This window comes from Tyto alba, unplaced genomic scaffold, assembly GCF_018691265.1.
Source record: "Tyto alba isolate M040663 unplaced genomic scaffold, T.alba_DEE_v4.0 Super-Scaffold_6, whole genome shotgun sequence".
NCBI lineage: Eukaryota > Metazoa > Chordata > Aves > Strigiformes > Tytonidae > Tyto > Tyto alba.
In genome coordinates, this window is record NW_024881327.1 from 20,740,457 (window position 1) to 20,765,515 (window position 25,059).

Below are 25,059 nucleotides of genomic sequence, written 5' to 3' on the forward strand. Positions count from 1 at the left end.
ACTGTGGATGATGAACAAAAATAATGTTAAAAGGAAATGTGGGACCTTGAAGACCATTACCTGTAGCTCAGGCAATGAACCACCACACATATTTTATGTGAAAAAACATGTTTTGAGCTTGGTCATCTCTGAAGATGATTTGCCTTCTTTACACAAGGGCTTATATGAGATGGAAGTACTTATATTTGCATTTAAGCGCATCATATCTGGCTGGTATACACATCTGAAGACAGGACAAATCAGTTTATCAAGGCTGAAGCCAGTAGTTTGCTTCAAGTTTGCATCTTAAGTTTCCAGTTTCAGCACCAGTGCTAATTTGGAAGCTTAGTGACCTGATGCTGCTGGCACTCTGTTTTTTTCTACCAGGGCTATTCAGTGACATGATAAAGATCTCCCTACCCTCTTCTGCCACATCCCCAAACAGCCAGCTTACCCTCCCATAATGTAGAAATACTGGGAAACTTAAATTATCAGTACAAATTAATGACTATACGAAAAGACCCTAAAACATCTTAATGGGTATACAAAAGCTAATTGCTTTGAATTTTCAGAGAACACAGGTAAACCGAGTCAATGGAAAACCACCATTGTTATTTAACTTGCAGCATTTTCTGGTACAGGAAAGAGCTTCCAAGATGTTCCTCTATATATCTCAGCAATTCTGACAGATACAACTTTGCTTCATGAGAACAACTTTTTATGCATGTCCACAGTTAGGCACTGCCACTGAAAAACTTGTTACTTCTGTTCAAGGAAAAATTACAAGACTTGAAGTTACTCTCTACTCAAAACCTAGAACAGGCTGGTGCGGTAAAACTACAGAATGTTACAATATCTATTAAATTTCCAGCCAAGTCTACTTAAGCACACTCATTTGAAAATGTTTTAAACACTATGGGTCACCTTGATTTCCGATTTGTTGTGATTAGTAACTGTTTAAAAGTTATACTGACACATGAAACAGGATGCCAGTCACACAGGCTATTTAATAAACTATTAAAATAGAAAAGCAATGTATATTTTTAAAAAACAAACACAAAAAGCGTATTTGTTCCTGAAGACTTGTATAAAAATCATTAGCTATAATACACTTAATAATGAAAAAGCTGCTGAGTGAAAATATAGCACAAATTCTTTCTGAATTAGCTCAAAAGCATCCCTTCCATTTGATCCCAACTATTTTTAGTGTTACTGTAGTTAAAAGCAGCTACAAACATCATAACCCCACAAACTCTAAATACCAACCTGCTAAATTAATAATATTGCTGCTTCATTTGAAATGGCTAGTTTAGGACTATTATTTTACTACAAAACTAGTTCAGAGAAGATAAGAAGCTCCATTTATAGTTGAGATCCATGAACAAAGAGATTTAAGTACTCAAACAGCTTAAATTTCAGGCAGTGTGTAAATTATAGCCATCTTGAGAGCTGTAATGGTCAGATGAAGCATGCAATATAATCTGTAAATAAATACAAGACCTGTATGTACCAGACCACTAGTGTCAGATGCTACATGGCCTTGCTATTCATAATGCTTTCATCTGATGGTTACAAGCTAAATCAACAAATATCTGTGTGCCAAATACTAATACTACACAAATAGGAAAATAATGTGTTAAAATCATAATTAGCAGTATCAGTTTATTTCAGAAGTAATACAATACACAATGCTTTGGAGCACAGCATTTCTTTTCTGAAGCATTTTCTCAGAAGGCAGATTTACCATCAGCACTTAATTCATTTTGGTACCTTGTTTCTTCATATACTCTCTGCAACTGTTTTTGTGTAAATAATTTGCCTATTAGTACTTATAGCATTTACTAAATGTGACAAAAGCACCATTTCAACATCTATTGAGATGTTCTTTAACTACTGGATATAAATTAGATGGTCTTTATCCACAAGAAACATTAAATGCTGTAAATATCATATATACCATCTAGGTCTCGAAGAGAATATATCTGTATGTTTATTAATAAAACAGACAAATATGTCACTGCTACCAAGATTATCACCTTATGTTCTTCAGAGACTGGTGATAATAGTATCTCCCATTTTGTGGCTATCAGCAACACTAAAATCAAGCATATAATTTCTTTAGTGGCATACTACAGTGCAATTTAATCAATAGTTGGTATTAAGCAATTCAAATATTACCTGCTTCAGGAAGAAAAAGGTAGTATGGGTAAGATTTTTTTTTTTTCCAAATAACCATGGTTCTTGAATTTGAACTGAACTATGACAGATACCATGGAATTCATTTAACATTAGAGAATACAAGTACAATGCATATGCTGTGCCTTTACAGGAGTCTCTTCAGAGAGGTCATTCATAGAACTGACCGTTTCAATCTCTGAAATTACTATTTCTCAGATTACAGAAAAAAAAAACAATCTACAGAAGGTCAAGAGGGAAGTGCATGCTTCACCCTGGACTTCAGATAGTCTCACAAATGTCAGACACATATGATCCTGAAGGACCTCACAAATAAGAATGAGCCATTTTCCAGTATCTTAGGTGTGCTTTCAGTAGCTTTCACTGCAGAAAAGCAATGGAACTATGAAGAAGCATGGCCATTCTCCTGGACAGGATGGAATACCTAGTTACACACAGGTCAGGTAAACCCTTCCTCGTGGTTCTTCCTACATAATGTAAAATAAGTGAAAAATGCATGGACACATGCATTAACTGAACCTACTGCAAGGTATGCCTGTCTTCAGACAAATGTATCATATGCCTATAAAGCCAAAAGATGGAAAAAGATTAATCTCTGGGGACATCAGTTTAGTTTCTAAAGTTCTGCTAGATGTTAGTATTTTAGGTTTGGCATCATCAGATGAGTTGTAATCAGCCTTCACTTATGCTCAGTATGAATATGCTCAGGAATGAAAGGGTGACAATGGTCACAGGTTGATCAGAACACATACCTCAATGGTCTGTTTCTTGAGAATTGGTTTGAGGTTCACTTCTTTGATAGAAATAGTCAACACTTAGAACATTTCTGCTCTGCTTCACTCATGTCTGACAAGATATTTACAACTACCACAAAACTGCTAAGAAGTTATTTATTGATGGTCAGTTTATACTTTTTCTCCTACCTAATACACTAGGATGATCAATTATTATGTGTTACCATAGGAAACCTGGTATAAATTTCCCAGAAATTAGAGTTTCATTTTTATATATAAATTTCTGTAGAAACAAATAAAAAAAAAAAAAAAACCAAACCATCAGCTCCTTTCTTCTACTCCAAAATTTCTAGGGCCTTGTTAACTATAAAAGCTTCTTAAATTCTCACTAATTTAAGGGGCAAATCTATGCACTGATGAAAAGTCATGATAAATTTCCATTAAGTACAATAATTAATATTTGATTGAGAATTATCAGGTAGGAATTTTTTAGGTAGCAAAGCACTGCAGACAGCTTTCTTCTATATTAACAGTTCTTTCTCTCCCCACTATCATTAAATGCACTTGGCATTCTAGCCAGGTTACTTCTAAATACATCTTAATGCCTTATGTCATCGTGCATGCCTCAGTGTCATGTAGGGGTGGTAGCTTAAGAACTGTCATATTAGAATGACAGCACATATAACAGTGACTACAAATGCATGCACATTTCTTCAATTTGATATGTATAAAAAGGTACTTCAGAAATTTTCTAGACCATCATATGTAAAAGAACAACCCACAAAAAACCCTTCAACATTAGAAAACCCACATAAACAACAAATCCTGTATTTCAGTCTCTACTACAGTTTCATTAGAGCTACACGTTGAAAAAGGTGTATCATCTATTGAAAAAAAAAACTGACTCAAGCTTTCAGAACATAGGATTTCATATTGCAAGAAAGAATAGGCGGGCAGCCAAGTTACTGTGATAGTTATGTCTGATACTTTTTCCTAAAACTAAAGAAAATAAGTTACCTCAATGAACTATGCATGGTGACTAAGTAAAAATACTTCAAAAATTCTCCCAGAGTGGCTACAAAGCAGTTTTGCTCTTACGTACACATCTGTTCCAGCACACATGGCAACAGACTCTTTGGTCAAGACATTTCAAGAAGTGGGAAATTACCTAAATCCCTCAGGGACAATGAATTGCAACCTGTGTGACTAGTACAGAAGTGACACACACAGCATTTATCACTGCTTTGTGGCTTCATAATTCCCATACTGAAGATCTGGTTAGAGAACACTCATCTTTAACAAAACCTTCAAAAGTAAATGAAGTTTGTTGAAGTCCATACAATGGAATTTTTCTTTTTTTCTTTATTGCTCTGTTAGCACATTGGTTTCCTGCATATGCAATTCTGTTCTCCAGTATCTCAGTATATCCCAAAATAGCTCTCCACAGTAAAAAACCAGTGCTCCACCCTGCCTACAGAGGTTTTTTCCATCATTTCCTTCAAACAATGGGGGATGGCCCACATCATTAATATCATTATGTAATAATAAAGTTATTAAACTTTTCTCTCCAGCTTTGGTATAAGAACGTTTTATACCTATATAAACCATTAGAAAAACTTGGAAACTGGGAACGAAGACCAAAAAGAAGAAGCTTGGAATTGTGGGTTGGTATTTTTTTTTGGCTTGTGTTCTTCAGAAAGCACTCAAGAGCCAGCCAAGAGTTATCAGCCAATCTCTGATCCAGCAGAGTATCCAAGAAGCCTTCTGAATTTGCCACAGAAGTGTTTTACTGATAACTCACACATTTGAAAGACATGGATCAAGACATCAAGTACGAAAAATCATGCTCTCACTTCATTAACACCAACTGATGTTTGTGCAAAATGTCAGATGTTTGATGAAGAGTTGCCTCTGCTGTTGTTCTCTAGAACAGTAGATCTGCATTCTCTTTAAAAGACACCATCTGTCTTCAGCTATATTCAGTTCTCATTTTTGACTTTGGAATTTAAGTCTGTTTCCTGCCCACTGAATAATAAAATTTTGTCTGATGATAGAAAAACCTAAAATATGTAAGACTGAGACCCTTAGACATATTTTTTGTGAAAGACATTTTGTAAATAAGCAGTTCTGGCACCACAGTAAGCGGAGTTTACCATACAACTTAATATTTGCTTTTCAGGAATCTTGATGTATCTGAGAACTCTTACAAAAGCTACAAAGTGCCACTTACTGTCTTTATGGCTAGATGTTTCTGAAGATGTAAAAGGCTTTGATACAGAGTCAGCATCTATGAATTTGTGACCTTTACACTTCTTTGATATCTAATATACTAAAATCAAAGCAACACACTCGTGGAAAATTAATGTTTTCTAGATAGAAGCTTGAAAAATGGCTAATACCAGATCTTCCGTGTCACCTTTGGCAAAACTGTATTGAATTTCACTGCTGCAGATTCAGTTTGGTATCTATGGACTCAAACCCAATGTTTTGTCAGTCACTGAAATGGTTATAATTTTTAATATGTTTAATAACAGCATTATATAATATAGAAACCTTTAGAAATTACAGTACCTTTAACTGAGCACCAAATAAACACATTAAAACATAAGGAGACTCTGAAGCCTGAAGTGAAGTCACATGCATTTAAAACCAACCTTTTAAAAGCATAATATCCAAATATTTAGACCCTCTTGGTCATCTATTGTAACCAATTCCAATACTTATGGCAATTTTATTTAACTGGCAGGAGACCATATAACTGCTCTCCTAATAATGTGAAAAGCGACTACAGTCACTGCAGCTATCACTATGAAACTGGACCAAGAGAATGATATGCCTGTTAAGAGTACTATTTTGGTAGTAAAACTAACTTCCTCTGTTCCAAGAGTAAATAGTTAAAAACATACGGGGAAATAAATACGAAAAGGGCTTTTCAGGAAACAGAGAACAGAAGCTTATTGTTTATCTCGCCCTTGATACACACCACTGTCCACTGTTTCAAGAACTTTGTCCAAGGTTATTTGCCTTTCAGACTCATTTTCTGCCAGAATGTGTTCAACTACTGTGTTAGATCATGGGGATTTTTTTGGGAGGGTGCTGGGGGTGTTAGGGAGCTAGGTTTCCATAAAGGCATAAACCTCAGACATGTAAACAAACAGGACTTTAAACCTGCAATGCTCATTGTGACTTACCAACTCAGATGACTGGATTTGTTGAATTAGCTGCCAAAAGGAGTTTTGAGGCCAAATCCAGAGTGAAAATCTTTATAATACCCATTTTACATTTACCCAAATTCCGAAGCATCCATGTCTTAACAGTAAAGTTCCTAGTTACATAAATTTTCCCGCTGGACCAAGCAAACAGTGTCTCACATTGAAGAAACCACTTTGGTGACAGCTGTCATGTACAAATTTGTGTTTTATCAACCTTGCGTCTAGGCACAAACTTCCATAAGATGTTTTCAGGTTATTTTCACCCTTCATAAAAACTGTGGAAGATGTTACCCCACCACATTTTATTTTTTTAAAAAAACCCTGTACTTATGGTCATTAAAACATCTGCCACAGATACTGAAAACCTGGATTAAATTTCTAGAAGGATTTACAGTCACATCTCCCAGTTCACTGACACAGAATACTGAGAATCATTCTACTGTCTGTTTTTTTGAGGATACTGGCCCATCTTTCATGGAGTAATTACAGACTTCATGTGGCTCACAGAGAAAGAGCTTGCACTCTTTCTTTAGCTTAGTAATGAGAATTTACCTAGGAGAAAGGAAAATTTGATTGACTGCCTCTTCTCCAGCTCTGAAATATTAACACCTGAAGAACATATTCTGAAATATGAACACCTTCTGACAGTTGGCCATGGATAAGACTGTGCCCCCTTCTCAAGGGAGAATTGCCATCAGTAGGCTCTGAGGTCATGTGTGCTCCTGTGCACAACTGCTGCTCTCCGTTTCAAGCAAGATGGTCCATGCAAAGCAAAAGAAATTCACAGAAGAAAAACAAGTCCCAGTTTCCTCTTCTCCCTCCACAAAGATTTACACTACAAACCATATAAGGCCTAATGACACTCTGCTCATTCTTAAACCAGCAGATTATGGCCAGGCCAGCTTTACACCTCTGCACTCTGTATTGAGTTTCTATTCCAATTACCATGACTAAATCTACAAAGGTATTTAGTCTTCTCAATAATTAACACAGTGGTGATCAGTCAATTTGCTAAGCTGCCAATTTAGTAAATTAAAAATAAGGGACCTATATGAAAAACAGTCCTTAGCTTTACCGGTCAAGTAATTTTAACATTTTCTGCTACTTGTAGCATAGAGGGTAGGGGACAGCAGACCTGCTGCAACTGAAGCTTTCAGGCACTGAACCCCAGGGTGAAAAGAATTATAATTAGCACCTCAGCTGAGTACAAAACCTCTCACTGGAATTCAAACAGGTAAAAGCAGCATAGAGAAGCATCTTAAATGTTCCTCTAGTCAGTTCATCCATTGTGCTACTATAATCCACTTAACTGAAAACACAACCTAGAGACATAAGCAACTGTGCAAAGCTTTGAAGGCTTCCAGCTATGGACAGATAATGCTTCAGCATTTTAGAATACAAGCTAATACTGGCAGAGTATGATATTCTTCTGATATCTTTTTTTCTCCCCAAGAGACTGATCTCAAAGGCAGTATCTGGTTTTCAGCAAGACTCAACATTTGCATTTGGGTTTCATACCTCTAACTGCAACACAGGGTATTAACATCATAGAAACAGCTAACATCAGCCAAAACTCATTGAGATACAATTGCTTCAGCAAATTCTCAGTTTGCTGCTCAGTTTCACACAATCGTGACAGTTATGAGTCCTTCAGGCTGCAAAGAACGTAGTTATTTCAAGAGCTCAGGTACATGCCACCAGTGGACTCAAGCCATTTGCAGCCACACTGTCTCCACCTTTGCCTACGTTCCTGTTACTTGTTAGTGAGAAAAGATCCTGCTAAAATGCCTGAGCCTACCAAGCCAGCTCCTGCTCTCAATAAGAACTCCACAGACACTGTCACCAAAACCTGAGACGTGTTACAAGCATTGTAAGAATAGCAGAAAGCAGAGTCACTGTATTCATCAGTACAAAGCGCTGAAGCAGATCCATCATGACATCAGTATCCTAACCAAGATCATGGGCATCATGAACACCTTTGTCAATGACACTACTGAATGTATCACTGGAAAAGCATGTCATCTGGCACATCACAAGGAATGCTTGACCATCAGTTCCTGAGAGGTGGAGTCTAACACGCACTGAAGCTGCCTGGAGAGCTGGCCAAGCATACCATGCCTGAGGGCACCAAGACTACGGGGCAAATACAGCAGCTCCAAGACCTAGAGTGGTTTTACCCAAGGGCTTGGGTGTGGTGATCGATGAGAAGCTCAACATAAGCCAGCAACTTGCACTCGCAGCCTGGAAAGCCAACCATATTCTGGGCTGCATCAAAAGCAGCACAGCCAGCAGATTAAGGGGGGTGATTCTGCCCCTCTACTCTGCTCTCATGAGAGCCCACCTCCAGTCCTGTGTTCAGCTCTGGGGCCCCCAGCATAAGGAGGACATGGACCTGCTTGAGAGGGTCCAGAGAAGGCTCTCAAAGATGATCAGAGGGATGAAAGCTCTCTTATGAGGACAGGCTAAGAGAGTTGGGGCTGCTCAGCCTGGAGAAGAGAAGGCTCCAGGGAGACCTTATAGTGGCCTTCTGGTACTTAAAGGGGGCTTATAAGAAAGATGAGGACAAACTTTTTATCAGGGCCTTCTGTGATAGGACAAGGGGTAACGGTTTTAGTCTAAAACAGGGTAGATTTAGAATAGATGACGGAAGACATTTTTTACAATGGTGAAACACTGGAACAGGTCCCCCAGAGAGGTGGTAGATGTCCCATCCCTGGAAACATTCAAGACCAGGCTGGACAGGGCTTTGAGCAACCTGATCTAGTCGAAGACAACCCTGCTCACTGAAGGGGGCTTGGACTAGATAATCTTTAAAGGTCCCTTCCAACCCAAACCATTCTATTATTCTAAGATTCCATCTGCACAACATCCTGGCAAAACTTGAAGTAAGCTTGAACTCTCCTTATGACCACATGCTTTTACCCCAAACCACACATTCTTATGCCTTTGCACAAGTTGTTTCTGTAGAATGATTCTGAAGGGATTTTTGATGGGATAGCAGTGACAGGCTGGTTATTCATGAAGGGTGTGAAAAGACATCTGGCTACAAATCAAGCCATGTCAGCTTGTAGGAAGTCAAAAATCATTCTGATTTTGGGTAATATCAGAACCAGCAGACTGAATTTGAGTCAGTTCTTGTACAATCCCTCATGTTATCATAGAGAAGGGTTCTCCAGGTCATCTTGTTCATCTGCTTCTTAACAGCAATATCAACAGTAAGTGTATCATTCTTTAGAGACATTTGATCAGTCTGCTTCAGAAGGCATCCAGCAAGAAAGATATCCCAACTTCTTCAGACACTCCAGTACTTAGTTATCCTTAGCATTTTTTTTTCCCTAGATCTAAACAAAGTGTCCTTTCCTGCAATGTAAGAGTCAAGTGTAGCAGTTCAAGTGATTTGGATATACAGAATCAAGCTTAAATTCCAAACATAAACAACAGTACCAGAGCCACCCAACTGTCAGCCTATACCTTCTTTATATTGCATTGCACACAGACAGCACAGCAAGTTTGAGGGTCTGCAGGGTAGCCATAGGTATCAGTGAGACTTAGCCAATAGGAAACACTAAAGGAAATAATATAACAAAGAAAATACAATGTTAGATTGGGAGTCAGCTCAAAATCTCTTACAGACTTAGAAATCACCTTATTGAAGAGTAGAGTTGAATGACTGCTTTCTTTAAAGATGCCATGGACCCACTCTCTATAATCAGCTCAGTGGGCACCGCAAAGCTGCTTCTCACCCTTCCACTTCTATTAAGCTAGAACTGGCCTATCAACCTTGTGGGTTCATGCTATTGGCAGGCACAGACTTATCGTATGAAGTTAGGTCTACACAGTAAAGACAACAGAGAAATTATACACAGCACAAACTATGATTCCTGCAGAGAAGTTCAAAAGCTCAAGGGCTGCAGGAGCCAGAATGGAAAACCCAGGGCATCAGAGTGTGATCAGTATCAGCTTATGTCTTAGACAGAAACATCAAGGCTCTCAAGACTTTATGAAATTGAGCATGATCCCAAAAACAGGCTTTAACATGCACCAAGTTGTTCGTAATTCCCAGTGACACAGACAGCAGCCACATCATGTTTCTTTCCCACTCACACATCAGTAGATGATTTTAAGGACTCAACAAGGTTCACCTGCAACTGGTCAGAGCAATATCATCACTGGATGTATACAGCTGGATGTCATTACACCGCAGCATGCTCATACTGTCCTGAAAGGCCAAAGTTACAGTATGTTGTTAACTGCATATATCTGGCTCAGAATTCTACAGGAAAGTTTCATGCCCTGGAGAACTCACAACTGATTTTTGGATTTGAAAATCCTGACACCCTAATTGCAGGATTACTGAAACTGATGCTTTCCAGATCCAAATACAGACTTGTAACTTTGAGGACAGATAAGTTACATAGTATGTTAAAGAAAATGAATGATACAACAGCAGTAAACTATTAAACCATGCTTCTTTTTTGGTCATGCCAAGTCACCTGGGCAATCTCCTATTCTGCAGCATGATGTCATCATTAACAGGAAGTCTCTAAAGCAGAAAACTGATCCTTTCCTGTTCAAATCTCTTTATGCCTGAAAATCACAATTTCCCCAGAGATCTGACAGTTCCTCACACTAGTATCTTAGAGAGAAAGAAGGACTCGGCATCTAGGAAGTTCTTCAGCTTCCAAAGCTGAAGTTGCAGCACAATGCCAACATCCCCCAGTGGGTATTCTATACCCAAATTAACCCTGGTCCACACTAGCAGAATGACTCAGGAAATCAGTGTTGAACTTTCATTTGTTTTGCCTTTCTGTTAACAGAAGCACATTAGTATGTAGTCATTTATCATCTATTGCTTCAGCTGAGTGAAAATGAGAGCTCTTTTACAGTTTTTGTCTGCTATGTATGTTCTCTATAGCACAATTAATTGCAGAACAGGCTATTAGTTTGAAACACTTGTTTGAGCTATATTCATGCTTTTCTTAGACAGGGAAAGACAAGTTGATGTTTACTGTGTTTAAGGCAACAGAGGATGTTACAGTTGTATTGCCAGTTAATTGCCCTATGTTGACTTATTTGCAAGCGAGTACTAATTTTTCATCTAACAGAACTAGACCCTCATTTCAGTGGCAAGTGCAGTGCTGACAAGACAGAAGTCATTGTGGGTGACGTTACTTAAAGGATTTTTGGAAATTTCCTAGTTCTCCTCCATCAATATACTTTCATTGCTGATCAGTGAACATAATTAATAAAGAATCCAAAACTGCAGCCATGCTTTCCACCAAAGGTATTTTCCTTGTATAAAGAAATTCTTCCACAAGTAAGATAGTCCGTAGACACAATTCTAAAATTACATTTCCTTGCTATCTCAATTTTTGGTAGCTGGTATGACACATGATGAAGGGCTACACACACTTCAAGAGATGCAGTGTATACTTATGAAAATCAGGCCTTTTAGAGATATCAATTCGTATCACAAAGGCCAGTGCCAACCAACTAGGAAGGTAGAGAGAAATCCTTGAAAATGTTCTCATGCAGCAACAAAACGACAGTTGGAACAACATGACTGTATGCATTTTTCACACTGGGTAAAGGAAGCAGCACCTGTGTTCATACCATAAACCTAAATCCATGGCAGTTGAAGTTATACAGAAGAAGGCTTGAAGAGAAGCAAGGAAAACATCACAATCACATTCAGGCAGATCTTAAGGTACGTGAGAACTGGAAGTCACAAGTAATATAATTTGAAGTAAATATTCTATTTTGTATCCCTGAAGTTTTACACTTCTTAGGTAATTTCCTCTCTTTGAAAAATAAACATCCGGAAAGGCGGATTTCCCTTCCTAGAAATTGTTTACTTCCTCAGAACTTTAACATCCTCTGTTTTTCAAAGCCATCCACCTATTAATAATAAAATCTCAAAAGACCCTTTTTTACCTCAAGGCTTTTCAATTTTCATCAGTTCGGTCCTGTTCAAAATAGAAATTCTCGATTCTAACCCTCAGATAAAGATCACTACAAGCAACAATGGACTAACAAATATTTGTACTTGAGAAAACTAAAGGATGAAGTCAATGACTTCTGGTAACCTCTGCTCCTAAAATGGCTTGAAAGCTTTACATCTATGTGGAAAAACAAAACTTAGAAGTTGAAAGGTAAATTTTCTCTACTAAATTTGTACAGGATAGTTCATCCCAGTTTTTTATCTTGCCTCCTGAAGAGAACATAGATATTAAAAAGCTGTCAAATTACAGTATTATACATAAAAACATCAAAGTAAACATATTAGACATACCCTAGCAGAAGCCTGTTACAAATTTAGTGGCCAAAACACGTCAAGCTCCTTGCAATGCCTTGCCTTCTGCTATGAACACACTGACTTGCAATTTAAGCTCATGCACATTTGATTCCTACAGCAATGAAACAGATTGCTCATAAGGAAAATATCAGAAAAGCATGTCATGTTAATTTTTCAGCCTTTGCATTCTGATCAGCAGGGTGAAAAGAAATAGCACATGAAAGTTACTGAAGACTAGAGTTTGAAACCGGAGTACAACAATAGAGGAGGGGAAATCACTAACAGTTTTACATAGTATCTGTACAGCTTTTGGTTATTTGTAACAAAATCAGCTTATGATAGACAGGTGCATGAACTAGAAACATGTGAGTCAAGATCAAAGCCTAAACTGTCCCTATATTGAATACTTCAAACCATTTCTATAGTGCTTTTAAAAATAGAAATAGCATTGAAATATAAACAAAACAAAACTCTGTGCTAACAACTGTTATGTGATCCATATCTGAAGAAATCTTTTCGTGATACAATATTGAAACATTACTGCCTTTGTAAAGACAATACAGTATCTCTATTTCCTGATTCATCCTCTTCATGAGATTAAGGGGACCCCTTACATTGATTTAGATGGTGACATTTCAAACTTTCAGGTGTGTCTGATACAGACAGTACAGAAAGTTAAGCATAATAAAACTTCAAAGCCACACTGACCCCAATTTTCAAGTCTGGTTAGCATTCGTAGGATCCCAGCTTGAAATGCACAGCATAATTTGAAAGTAATTTCTGATGCGCATCAAGTTTTAGGAAGAACTAATTATGTATCTATCAGCACAACAAAAAATTAAAATATGTGTATTTACATATGTAAAGGCATTTCCAGTAATAAATATACTGTAAATAACGATAACAGATTCATTCAGATGGTGCCAACCTTCTCGGCACAGATCCCACTAATGATAGTAAGATTTAAATGCCTACGTGAATTTAAAAAAATAACCATTATTTCAAGTGACAGAAACAGACAAAAGTGCAACACTCCTTTTTTCATCTTTTATTTAAATCTTTCCAGTATTCTCCAAAAGATATTTACTAGGCATTTTGTGCTGAACCTAAAAATAGAATAGTAAAAGATGGATTCTTAGGCCTTTTCAATAGCACTGTTAAAGCACACAAACTTCCTGTAACTATTTTTAATGAAGGAGGACTTCTATCATTGCCTTCAAAGGAAAAACACAACCAAAAAGACCTTATGAAAATACCATAGTCGATAATAATTTCATCTGTAAACTTCATTTTGCTGAACTTAGATCTGCCCTCTTCAAACAAACAATTAAATAAATTCTAAAGTTTAGGATGTGTCTTTGAAAATAATATTATATACACCCAGGTTTGAGGTAAGTCATGGAAGAACAACTATCTTGAAGTCATGACCTTGCTTTTAAGAGTCTTAGACTAGATTCTTAAAAGCCTAAACTTGAATCTTAATTTCAGTACTTGCATCAGAAGACACTAATTTAGGATTATGGGAAGCAGGAAACTAGATTTCACAGTTTTGCAAATCTAAGGATACAAATTTTATAGTCATATACTGTACACACCAAAAGGGGGTAGGGGCCTCAGACTATAGTTCCAAACTTACCCCTAAAAAAGTTAATAAACTGTTTGCTTTTGGGCACTGAAGAACTAAAAATCCTTTTAGCTCTTTAAAAAGGTCCTCAATAAAAACTATCCACATCAAAAAGAGAGAAAATAAGTCAAATAACAAAAGGAGTGGCTTCTTTTAAGAATATTCAATTTACATATATAATTATAATGTTTTTACAATTTTAGGTATTGAATGTGAAACCTTTGCAGCATTATCTGCAATTAGTTCAGAAAAAACACACTTTTAATGAAGATAAAGAGACGCTGTTCCCAAACATACTGGAAAACAAAGTTCATAGAAGTCTAACTAAAATTTATTCAATACTGAAGATGACATAGATTTACATAGAGTTACATAGATTTCTGAGAAGACTACACACGAGAAAGCTTGCAATATAATTATTCTAAGCCATGTTTGAACTCAAGCCACCTTGAAACTTCCAGCTCAGCTGACAAATTGAAAACCAAGTATGTGTATGGAGAAATGGACACCTTCCACTATGAATCTGAAATCCTAATACACATGTACATAAAGAAAAACACAGAAGATATTCCACTAACATTCTAACACAATTTGCCTCCATTAAAATAATTTGGTACATGACTTATGGACAGGAATTGGAGTGCAGAATTGCCAGCAAATATAGACACAGCAGAAGGAGAAAACAGCTCAGAGTGTAAACAGCTGTTTGATAGATGGTTTGGGGTACTGACTTCCGAATCAGAAAATCAAGTTCCCTCCTTTACAATAGCCAGCTAAACTGAGCAGCACAGCACCTTCTTCTATGAACCATTACACTTGCCTCCAAACTATCTACTGCCTGACCCTTATCCTCAGAATCACATTATTTCATTGCTGGTGGAGGACAACTATAGAGAACCCCATTTCTGTAATGGATATTCACATAATTATCCAGTTGAAAACATGGGCCAAACTTCTAATGCTTGATCTAAAGTACTTATGAACAGCCAAGACTTGATTATTTGGGTCTCCCAAGAATAAAATGCAACATAAAGAATAAAACTACAGAAGGGGATCAATTTGTTTTCAAATCTGCAAATTGGGATTGGAATTCTTAAGTGTACATATGAAGACCAAAAACAAATAAGAAAAAATAATCTGTGGGATGCCCTGTCACACTGTGTGTAGGTTAGAAATTTGACTAGAATGCAAATAAAATAACTTTTTTTTTTAAAAACACAGATGACCTTGGATACTCAAGCATGTGAATTCCTCAAGGACCTGGCTCATTTTTCTTCACACCTGCTTCCCCTTCACTCTGCTAAACACTGTGTTGTAGTTTTTCCCCTAGAGGACTGATTTCTCCACAGTATTTTTGAAGTCTGGTCTTATTTTTGGTTTTGGTCTCCCATCAGGAATGCTATTGTTTAGGTCTCTGTCATCACGTAATTTAACTACAGTATCTGGGCCCGCAGTTTTAGGTAAGCCTTTCTGATCTATGCAAAATGCACCTCACGAGCCCAGCTTTTTGCTTTGAAGCCATTGTACCTGTCCCTGCCCCAGAACAGTGGGCACATACAGCTGGCTCCTTGTCTTCTCACTGCAGCAATTATATCTTTTTGTCTTCCCTTTCAAGCACTTTGATAATTCTCTACCTGTCTCTTCTTGCAACTTCCAATGCTCTCATTACAACTTTGGACAGTATCTACTCAGATTTTCCTGCATACGTTTCATCCATTCATAAGAAGCAGTAGCTTTTTATCATAAGAACACTTCCCAAGTTTATCTACAAAGCTACTACTTGCTTTTTCCTTAAATTCCTTTTAAATTTTCATTTCTGCCATAGGAAATCAATAAGCCACTGGTATCATGGTCAGGTATCAGTCAAAGCCACCTGTTAATAAATCTGCTTTTCAGTTTACCTTTGCAATCAAGTGTGTTCCATCTTTTATGTCCATCACCTATTGCAAAGAGAACTTGACTCCAATTCTTTATTTGCATGGTGATGATCTAACATTGATAGAAACAAACATAAGAGTTCCTTTCAAAGATCAGCTCGGATGACAGTCTTTTTATCTATTTATTAGGAAATAATTCATCTGCCCTTCCTCTTCTAAAGGCTGATGACACAGAGTGAGCGCCAGAATTGAAAATGGAATGCACCTACATAGAAATGGTGTAACATCTATTTGCAGCTCACTCTTAGTCATACTGACATGCTTACTTTCATTTGTGGTTTTTAGCTAAGCAGCGACTGGGTTTAGAGAATTATGTTTAAGATAATTACATCAATAAATATTACCAAAAGTAAACAAATTCACACCTGGATTAATTTAGCATAACAACTCTGAAATTATTTTTGCCTTGCTCATAAGAAAACTATTGCCTCAAGCTGGAAGGCATCCTCCGAGTGCTTTGCTACAGTATGTTAACTAGAACAGGTGCAAACTTCTGAAAATTTTTGTGAAGTTTGCAGTCCTGACCATAAAGTGTGTCCTGAATCTGGCCTTTGCTCAAGACCATAAATCAGTCTTCTGTGAATCAAATGTCATTGGTAAACCATGTGAAGGTGCAAATCTACAGCGATGCAAATAAGGAATTAAAGTCCTCCCTCTTGTACTTGTTTAAAAGTAGAATAATAGTCTGCAGGGCTCAAATTACATAATCCATATCTGTAGAGTGACCCTTATAGAAGAGAGTTGAATTTGCCCGATTATCTGCATGTGTAGCAAAACAAAGTCTTCAGTTTGGTCTTTATTCTACCGTCAAACCTGTCAGCATCTCAGCTCTCATACAGCAGCACTTCATTTGATTAGCCTCTTTTATATTTTACTTACTCAAAGTAAACCATTTGATTGCATCAGTTACACTGAAATTGTTATTTCCTCAAGATTCCTAATAAATACAGATTTCTCCAAAACAGTGCAATTACCATGAATTTGCATATCTGGGAAAATATCACTGCTTAGAGTTCCCTGCTCATTACAAATTCACTAGAAATTAAATCAAATAAAAATTGTGCTAGCAACTGCTGGCTTCTGTCAGAATTTGCTTATTAAAATGTGTAAAATGCATAACTGGCTAGAAGGAGCAGTGTGATGTACATGATCAATATATGACTTTAATGATACATACTGAGTGTTTTCCACTGGCATCCCTTTGGGTCACTACTGCTTGCTTGTCTAAAATCCTTATTATTAGTAGGAAAAAAATACAGGGTTGATGCCTAAACCAGACAATTGCTGCTTAAGACTTTAAAAAGTGTAAAGCACAAAACACACAGAAGTCAGTAGTGTAACCTCTATATTCAAAAGGGAATTATTTATTTTATACTTCATCTAGGCCAATCACTACAGTTTAGGATTGCCTCAAAATCTAGTGTCTTTTTGAAAATCAAAACTTTCATGGATGTCTCATGATGTTTCAAAACAGCAGTTGAAATACCAAGACAAAACTGGGGCCAGCAAATCCATGAACTCACCCGTTATGATGGCCTGCACTGGCTGTTTCATCTGAGCGAGCAAAACATTCTGTGCTAGAGACTTACTAAATAAGCTTCATAAAATACAGTTCTTTGTAATTCTCACCAATCAACAATCACCTCATACCAATTATTTATTTGTCCTTCTTTAGCATAGTTCAAGGAACTACAAAAGCTCTCATTATTTGTGTAGCAGAATAGAGAATTTGAGGTTCTTGAACATGAAATTCAGAGAGAAATAGGTATTTAGTACCTTACAAATGTCATTTTGCTCGAAAACTTGGTGCCAACAATATCTTGATTTCAGATTATGTGTATGTTTACAAAAAAATAAAGTATTTTTGGTTTTATAATCCTGTCCAATTTTTTGGTATTAAGAGAAAATGAACATTCCAAGACAGACAACATTCAAGCATTCGATTTAACTGTCTTCCCCACACTTTGTTCTATTGTCCTGAATCACTTCTCCCTTGCGGTCACTTCAAATAGTGATAATACTGTTCATATGCACAGAGATCTCTGTAGAAACATGTGTAATTTCTAGTTCATACATTTTCCAGACATCAGAATTGATTCAGGTAGCTGAATCATGGGCAGCTTCCCACTTCTCATTTTCTATGACTAAACTTTGGCAAAGTACTACCTTTTAGGAACACAGTCGTACTGTATACCCTTATTCTAGTCAGATTTGAAGCAGTTTATGAGATCAGGTGTAAATATCCATAAAATGTTTTGTTTATATTTACATTTTATTCCAAAAGATCAAAAGCAGTCTTAATGCTAACTGTTACGAATTGAAATTTGTGCTTTTAAAGGGTTTGTGGTATCTGCTGTTTGTGCTAATCTGCTTTTGCACTTAATCTCATTAATCATAGTGAAAATATAAATCTGACCACTCTGCTTTCATAGCTCAGTTTGACTTTTCTGTATATGTTAAACTCAAGTACTAATATCTCTTCTACAATTTACATTTCAGAAATCCCTATTTATGTTATTTTACCGGCATTCCTTATTGCTAAATCTAGAGACAGTTCACTATTTTATCAAGAACACTCAACAGATCTCTAGAATTAGCTAATTTATCTTTCAAATTCTTACCTCTGGTATAAGTATTTATAACCTGTTGACACAGGAAAACTCGTTGCATCTTCTGCACCTTCCTCACTTACTACTGACATGATGTTTCATATCTATGCCTTTTTGCAAGGTGGCTTTCTGTGGCTTCACACACTTGTGTCTATCCCACTGAGAGATACATGGCTTTATTAAACGTGATAACACAAGGTATATTATGCTGATGAAACTTTACATTCAGGCTACAGTCAATGGGTCCTCAGACAACACAGCAACATGCTGAGAAGAACACTCTATGGCTGCCTTGCTCTTGACACAGTCCCTACCCCTTCTCATCATGGGCTACACCATCCAACCCTAAGCCTCTGAGGAAGCATTACAATTACCTTTCGGTCTTGCTGTAGTTGAACTGGGACCTCACCTATTGACGATGCTCAAAACCAATTAAATTCAGTAAAAGCAAACACATTGGTTTTAAACTGTTGGAAAAACCGCAGAGACCCTTCCACCTATTTTGACCTTCAGTCACAACTACTGATTTCCTATTAGCATAACTGTTGATCTTATAAACAAATGTAACCTTTAGCAAAAAATGCATTTTACTGTTTTGTAAGCCTTGATAAATTTGATTTTCAGCTATGAGAACTGCAGTTACTGATTCCATTTCCCTTGGGTTTGCCCATGCATCTTTGCCTCTTTTTTGGGTCCTGATGAAGCAAAAGAGTAAAACCACTATGCTTCTGGATAAATGTAGCTAATCAGCAACTGTTGCTAAACTAGGGATAGCTTTAGTTACCCATCAAACAGTTCAGCTGTATACTGCTTTAACACCTATATATAAATGCAAGATAGGTGCCCTAAAAATAAGTTAAGCTTTCATTATTCTGTGCCTCAAAATTATTTAATAGCTCTTTTCTGAAAAAGCTAACAGGAAAGTTTACTGTATAGTTTGATCATAGTAAAGATTAAGAGGAAGAAGGGTTGCTTCTCCTGACATTGTATTTGTTTTCCTTCATTGTTTCAAGGCTTGGGATCTTTACCATCAACTCTTAAAAAAAGTGTATTTTGTTACTCAGGTTACTTGAGAAGGGAGAACTACATATGTGCTGATCAACCCCGTGACAGTGGTTGGTGATGTTTTTAAGGGTGGATGAACCAGAACACTATCTTTATTCAGTACAGAAAGGTGGAAAAAAAAAATTCAATCTATTTAGGGAAAGAAGTTCAAAATAACAGAAGAAAAAGCTCCATCTTTGTAATTTCCTGCTTTACAGCAGCATTAGTTATGATGTATCACTCTTACGGAACAATACATCTGAACAGAAAAATACATTTCATGCTTCAAAAAAACAGAAAGCAGGAGTAGATCTAGAACATGGTCATCCAGCATGCCTTTACTCAAAGACACATGCTGCCTTTTTAAGTATTTACTTCTCTCCCTTCCCCCTCCCATATGTGAATGTTTTCATCACCTCAGTGCCTTTGAAAGTCTTTTTAGATTTTGTTTTAGCCCTATAACGTTAAGAAGCTTCATAATTTCAGAAAGGTCAACCTTTGTTAAAACACTTTCATGAAAATACGCCACACTATTTGAAGAAAAATGAACACGGAGTATCTATAGTACATCTCTCAAATAGGAAGCTATACCCTACACCCAACAGTAAAGAAAGAAAATACAAACTGGCAAGGAGTAACATGCTTAATGAAACACTGAAATGATGACATGCGAAAGGATCAATATCAGAGTAGTAGGACACAATACCAAAGCATATATTTAGAAAATTCTAGTTTGCAAACAAGCGGGAATCATCAACTTTTATTTCCAGTGCAGATAGCCTTACTGGAGCAGAAATACTGTTCCAAGGCCACATCTGATGCAATTTGCCTGCTCCGGATGCAACCTCCTCATTGGTGTATTACATTCAATACCTGATCCTTCTGATACAGAAGTGACATTCGGCTGGTCCACAGTGTAACATTATACAATGTACCCTAATTCGATATCTGAGTGTGTTCCCTGGGCACATGCCATCTGTATTGTTGCTCACAGGTTGGTCATATCTGTAAGTATACAGAGAACAGTCCATAGGCTGAGGGTAGAGAACACATTCCTACACTAGCGCTCTCATAAGGTTATTGTGATCTATGGACTGCATGGTTGTTTGATGCTTATCACTGTTTGCTCAAAGCTATTTACTTTAAACCAACAAGATACCGAGAAACTGTTACACCACTTGATTCTACCTTCTCCAGTCATTCTGTTCTCTCATTTCTATTACTATTTGCAGCTGCTATTACAAAACTGCATTTCAGGATTCATTTGCCTGCTTTTGCTTGGTTGGTATCCTCTTTATGAGCACAACACATGGGCCCAGAGTCACCTTTGAAGGTCATCTGTCTAAAAAAATGTCTGAAGAGACTGTAATGTTAAGGCGTGACAGCTGATGTTATTTACACCACTGCTGACCAAGAGAACCTGACTTTGCATAATCTACAGACTTTCAAACCATATATAATCACCTCTTGGATAGATACCGTGGCTCCACTGAAACCTGAAAAACTTCTAGACTTCAGATTATAACTCAATGTCACACTTTCCAACGCAAAACCACTCAATTTGTCCTGTGTCATATTACTGTCAAGGTCTTCTTGTAAACCTCCTAAGTACACTTCAGTTCACCATGAGGTGAAAAATGTCCCTCTCCCTTCATGGTCATTTGATTTCTACATCAGTGACCCAATTCTGTGCCTTTATACGTTACATCACATGGAATTAGTTCATAGTGGATACACTCTTAGTGGCTGTTTCTTACCTCTAACTCATTTAAATTCTTCTTCCACACCAGATTCTATTGCAGTACCTCCATGGCCATTACTGACAGTCACCGATTTGATTTACAAATAGCTCTGAGGGGATCAGATGTTGCCAGAGAGACAGTAAGGAAACAGAGGGAAGCTGGGAATTGATATGAGAAAAAAGACAAAGGGAGAAAAGGAGAATTGAAAGAGTACAGAATATTGCTTTAAATAATAGAGACTAATAAAATGCATCTATCACCACCTAAGGAGTGCACACTGTTTAGTGATTAGTCATAACTAGTCTTCACGTGTTTTCTTACACCATAAATTCTTCATAGTGAGATTATGTCCACCTTGAACTGCAAGATCCTTCACTTTTTGCATACTGCTATGTCCGTATTTCTTATTGTTACAACAAAAGCTCTCTGTCTCTTTGTTAAAGGCTCGCAAACACCTTAAAGGAAATACCAGCTCTGCTTGTTTATAATTTTCATCATAATTACAGACTCAATCATAAATATTCATGTAGTACCACACTGTAAATTCACATTCCACTTTATAGAACAGAGATGAAAGCAATTCTCTAAACAGCTTACTGTATGACCCCTACATAGAGGTATACAAGAAGAAGTTGGGGTGTGCATTCACTGAATAACAAAATCCTGGAATGCTTCAAGTAAAATGGAGCTTTTCTAATGGAGAAAATGCATAGCAGCAATCCATCTACATACTGCTGTTTTCCAAATGCAGTGTCTCATTTGAGGGGATAGTTGCTGAACATGCTTGTCCAAATACCTTTGCAGGATATATATACACAGAAATAACACATTGGAATTTGGCTCCTAATTACAGAGCACTGGTTACTAATTTAACTATACAGATATCAGACCCCAAATTCTTGATTTCATGCCCACTCAACTGTCCAAACAAATGGCTCATCTAAGCATGATTTAAATCCACATAATTATTAAATAAGAGTTAAGACCAAAATATAATTTCGTTTTCTATAGATGCAAGGTGAATCAGAATATTTGTTTGAGTTATCAGAATAATTTAATGCACTTCAGTATTAGCTAATTCAAAAATTGTATTGCTCTAATGAGAATACAGTTGGTAGTTCATAGAATGCTACTTTTAGTACAAACGTTATTTGTACTGAGGGACTGCGGTTCTATTGACCTAGGTCTAACTACAGTTTTCATCTCTAATGCAGATGTGTTGCGATTAATAACTATTCAGAATTAATTTTGCACCGAAAATCTACACCATTAACATACAGTGCCAATTAGAAGACCTCTCCCATTTAATTTATTCCATTTCATTTGCCTTGATGTTTTTATTTTCTCTACTTTCTCTAGCTTATCTCTGAATCACCGAGATTGTTCAATAAAAGTTTAACCGTCTTGTGCTATTAATGTGCTTGTGCTCCATGTGGAGTGCTCGTTTCCTTCCTTTTATTGAATGCCAAACGGAGGGACACAATGGGTGTGTTGTGCTCTGTCTAGCACGGTATGTGCGATATCTTTAAAAAGGAGGTGTGAGCTGGCTGTAATACCACCACGTCTAGCAGTACAAGTACCACAAACTAATCAACCACAGCACTGGGGCATGCAGTCCACCGAAAGCTGGTGAAAGAGCTGCTTTTTATTATGACCTACATACTGCACAGCAGCAGTTGGACAATTTAAATCTAGTTACATTGAGCCTGAACACGGCGCACAAATTCCACTCATGATGAACGCAACGATACAGGGCTTTTCAAATAGGCTCGCAAGTTCTATAATGTTTTATTTCGGCCATGCTACCCTGACGGTTAAAAGCACAACGCAAAACAAAACCCCCTTTCCTTTTAGTAGGAAATGCAAGCGTAACGTTCTATCAACTGTTGGAAACACCCTGCTGAACCAGCAACCATATGGAACATCCCACTGAAACGCTTAATGAAAATGCAACCGCATCAATTAATTCAGCAACCCCTCTAAACGAGCCCCTGACCAAAGCCAACCTTGAAACGCAAAAATACCTAAAGCAGCTTATTTCTTGCACGAAGTTCCGCTCGGTTCTGGTTTACGAAACGGAAGCCGTCCGTGCAAAGGCGTACCTCTCTCTCGCCCCGGCCGAGATGCGCGGCGGCTTCCCTTTGCGGCAGAGTCCAGAGGCAAAAAAAGCTCCCCGGGCAAGCCGCTCGGCCGCGGCCCGTCCGGGTGGGGCGGAAGGGGCTCCCGCCCCGCCCGGCTGTACCGCGCACCTGCGCTGCCGCCGCCCGGGCCGGCCGCGCACACCGGCGGCCGCGGGAAGGGCGACACCCCGCTCCCGCGGCGCACAGGCTCGCCCTCCGAGCGGCTGGCGAGCTGCTGAGATAACGCTGCAGAGACACCTCGCCTTTACGAGACAAAACCCCGCTCGGCTGCCTGACAGCAGGCGGGCAGCGCTATCACACCCTGCATTCCACCTCCTCCGATCAGCCGGCAGGACCGAACGGCGGGCACCAGCCTGGTCAAAACGGCAGCTCGAACGCACGCTAAGCCACCGCAGTTACTCACTAATATGCCCGCTTCTTCTGCTTCCTCCGACGAGGTTTTTGTTTATTCCCCGGTAAAGCACAGCAGAATATGTCACATTGTTTTCCGTAAGCAAAATGGCTGGTCCTTTCAGCGCTGCCGCAGACGGCTCATTGGGCTCCCCCGGCTTTCCGGAGCCATGGCAACAGCCAACAGCCGGGCTGCCGGCGGCGCGGGGGGGCCCGGCCCTGCCCTGCCCCACCGCCATCTGCACCCGCACCCGCCGCCGGCCTCGCTCGCCCCTCGCCGCGCTCCCGGGGCTCAGCGCCGCTCCGAGAGCCCCGCGGCCGCCCAGCGAGGAGCCCCCCACCCCCCCCCGGTGAGCAACCCAGGCCGACCGGTTGCAGGTCGACGCACGGTGAAACGCTCTTTCCAGGAGTCGCGTTTAAGCATCGAAATTATTTGCCAGGGCACAGGATAAGTAAGCACACGGGGCAAATAATCTTCGAGGAAGCAAGGATAACCATTACACAACTGCCAGCCAGTTTTCCAACAGCAAAGCCCCAACCCCCACTCGTTTACAAAAAGCTAACCCCTGACAGCATAGCAACTACTCCCAGTATTTATAAACACATTTCTGGATCTTAACAGGTTAAAGGTTGCTGTTTATCAGACTAGTTTCAAAGATTTTATGTTGCAGTCACCATGTAAACCAATTTTATCCTATTTAGAATAACCCAATTTTTCATTTCAATTAGGAGCAGAAAGAAAAGGAGACATTTGTGAACAATTTAAAACTGCTTATAAAAAATTCCCACTCTTCAAGAGCTGTCATTATCTCATAGCTCAACTGCACAAGGAATCAGGAATAAAAGCTAGGAAGCACATGCAGCACTCTTCAACCTAAAGTTCTTTGAAAATCATTTAGAAACATTAAATACATCTAACTGAGCATGCTGCATTTCATGCATTAAAATTCTGAGGATCTGTTTGAGGAAGATTTTTCCATCCCTTCCTAGTCATTAACAGGGATTGGCTTAGTCTGTATAACAAATCACGGCATCTCCTTGCTCAGTGTCATACTTTCCTAGGGCTACAGCAGGTTCTTCACCTCTGAGTGCAGCTTGCAGACAAAGCTCTGCCGCTCTACCACTCCAAGTGGAATTTCTGCTCTTGGGCTACAAG

The 25,059-nt window shown here is 38.4% G+C and overlaps 1 protein-coding gene across 11 annotated transcripts in view; it reads right to left on the reverse strand.

Moving 5' to 3' along the window:
- SORBS2 (sorbin and SH3 domain containing 2) overlaps window positions 1-24,146 on the reverse strand; it is a 167,096-nt gene extending 142,950 nt beyond the window's left edge. For 10 of the 11 annotated variants that reach the window (XM_042807621.1, XM_042807626.1, XM_042807622.1 and 7 more), the window contains exon 1: window positions 23,917-24,146. The gene's annotated coding sequence lies outside the window, so the exon portion shown is untranslated. Of the gene's footprint in view, window positions 1-1,586; window positions 1,592-2,338; window positions 2,349-23,916 lie in introns of those variants that run through there. The other variant, XM_042807614.1, reaches the window with a different exon arrangement.
- Window positions 24,147-25,059: the final 913 nt, after the last annotated feature.